Raw genomic sequence first — 2,833 nt, forward strand, 5'->3', positions numbered from 1 at the left:
TATTGACATGCTTTCCGGCTCAGCAGGGACAGTTTCTAGCTCTTGAGGAAAGAGTCGCTTCATGGGGAGCAGTTTGAAGACTCATCTTGGTTATGTTGCCAACATTTCCTTTTTTCTCCAGTTTTCATTTTTTATTAGTACCTGTTTGCATTACATAAATGTCATACTCCTCGTGGGGAGTTAGTACCTGGAGAGAACACTTCTCAATTTTTTCTTCATCCCTTTTCCCTCCCTCCATCTCTTGATCTTCTTCCCATTTGAAAAAAGATCTGCCTTCCTTTCTTCCTATTATCTATCTTGTTTTTTCTTTATTTATATTTTGTGTTTCTCATATAAGAGAAACCAAGTGATATCTAAGCTCATGTGTCTGATTTATTTCACTTAATATTGTGGTCTCTAGGTGCATCCATTTTCCTATAAATGACTCAAGTTTATCTTTTTATGACCAAATAGTACTGTACCTCATTGTGTATAAATATTATATTTTCTTTATCCATCTATCTGTTCATGGACGTAGGCAAGGTAGAGATGCGGGAACTGTTGGCAGGAACACTGGATAGCAGGGTGGGAAATACCTTGATTTCTTCATTCTTCTTACTTATTTATTTTTTTTGGTGCAGGGTCTCACCGTGCAGCTCAGACTTGTAGTGATCCTCCTGTCTTCAACCTCCCCAGCACCGGGATTGCAGGCATGCACTACCACGCCTGGACTTGGCAGAGCACCCTGGGGGCAGGACCAGTGCAGCATACAGGACCGGGGATTGAACCCTGGTCCCTTTGCTAGCCAAAGCAGGGTTGAAGACTCATCTTGGTTATGTTGCCAACATTTCTTTTTTTCTCCAGTTTTTATTTTTTATTAGTACCTGTTTGTATTACGTAAATGTCATACTCCTCGTGGGGAGTTAGTACCTGGACAGAACACTTCTCAATTTTTTCTTCATCCCTTTTCTGAACTATCTCTCTGGCCCTATTTCTTGGTTCTTTCATAGCTCCCGGAGCTGTATCCTTTTATGGACCTAGGCATCTTCCTTATACTGCTTAGGATAGTATTAGTTAAGGCAAAGATCTATAGGTGGATGCAATGGCACATGCTTGTAATCCTAGCACTGGGAGGCTGAGGCAGGAGGATTGCAAGTATGAGCCCAGGCTGGGCAGCTTACTAACTTAGCATGACATTGTTTCAAAATAAAAAATTAAAAAGGCTGGAGTTGGAACTCCAGTGAAGGCCCAGGGTTTAGTCCCAAGTATTGGAGAAAATGGCAAAGATCTCTGAGTCAAGATATTTGAATAACCTGGATAACTTTTGTGTCCGTGTTGGGCCCAAAGGTGAGCCAGAAAGCTTATCCAATGACTTAGTCACTTTCCTGTTGCTGGGACACAATATCTAACACTTACCACTTCTAGGAAGAGGTTTATTTGAGCTCACAGTTCAGAAGTTTCAGGCTCTATTGGCAGGCTGAAACACAGAAATGGTATGATGAAAGGTCTGCCATCGAAGAAGGCTGCACATGCTATGTGGTCAGGAAGCTGAGAGAAAAGGAAGGAGCTGGAGAAGGACACACAGCCTTCCAGGTGATGCTCCCAGTGACCTGGCTCTAGAACCAGGCCCTGCCTCCTAACAGTAAGTCAGCTGTGAACTCAGTGGCTAAATCCACTGTTGAGTAAAGTGCCCCATGATTCACCCACTTTACACAAACTCCACCTCTGAACATGTAAGGCTTTTGGGGGCCATCAGACAGGCTTGGTTCATGAAGACATGTCTAAAACTTTCTTGCTTTTTTTTTTGAGCCAACAAGTCTATATTAAAGGGCTGCAGTTACTAGGAGGAGGTCATAATGCTGGACACACTGTCAAAGTCGTTTTTCTCCACGATGTTCTTGGGCTTGATGCTCTCCTCCTGGCTGCAGATGAAAATCTGCCCTGATTCGTCTGCACTCCAGCTGTATTTGCTCATCCACATCTTTAGCTGACTGTCTGACAGATCCCCAAGCATCTCACTCAGCAGCCAGCAGTCTATGTGCTGGTACGTGGTACCCACGATGTGGCAGATAAATTTTCAGACAGTCTTCAAAGCCAGTTATACCTTCCAGGAGGTCCATGTTTTCATTCAGGGCTTGCAAGAAGGCCTGGAAGTGACACGTCTCCAGCAGGTCCCCAAGGTACAAATCTGACAAATAGATCTCTCTTCTTGATGTTCCATGGTGGATCATGCACTTGCACGGGGTGAAGTCAGTGTGGGGCAGGTTGGTGAGGGCCTTTAGCAGGATCTGGGCAGTGACGGTGGTCTGAAAGAATGCTGGGTTGAACTGGTACAACTTCAGGACAGCCAGGTTGGCTTCTACATCACAGGCATTCTCCTTGGCCTGAGTCTCCACACAGTGCTCCAGGGTGACCAGGGTCTCAGGATTGTACCTGTCGATACCCTTGAGCAACTTGCCCATGTTCACTCTCATCTGCTCAAACATCGCATGACTACTTCCTCCTTCCAAGACCAGGGTTAGTGATGTCTAAAACTTTCTAAGAATGTAACATGATCATTCTCACAAAATTCCAAATATCTGTACATCTTATTCACCCACCAGTAAAAATACAAGAATTTCCCCAAAACTGTTGGTACTAAGACTAATATCTACTGGGAGGTTTTTTTGGCTGATGGAGCTGGGAAAGCTGCCATATGACTGGTGCCAGGTCAGGAGTATATAACTGAACTCTCAGGATGCAGGGCTGAGAGGAAAGGGGTCAGGAACCTTTCTGAGTCTCCCAAAATATGTAATATTTTCTTTTCTTTTCTTTTCTTTTCTTTTCTTTTCTTTTCTTTTCTTTTCTTTTCTTT

At 43.8% G+C, this 2,833-nt stretch overlaps 1 pseudogene; it reads right to left on the minus strand.

Annotated features, from left to right (window-relative positions):
* Positions 1-1,819: 1,819 nt before the first annotated feature.
* LOC101578865 overlaps positions 1,820-2,833 on the minus strand; it is an 11,804-nt pseudogene continuing 10,790 nt past the window's right edge.

This window comes from Octodon degus, unplaced genomic scaffold, assembly GCF_000260255.1.
Source record: "Octodon degus isolate 3935 unplaced genomic scaffold, OctDeg1.0 scaffold00195, whole genome shotgun sequence".
NCBI lineage: Eukaryota > Metazoa > Chordata > Mammalia > Rodentia > Octodontidae > Octodon > Octodon degus.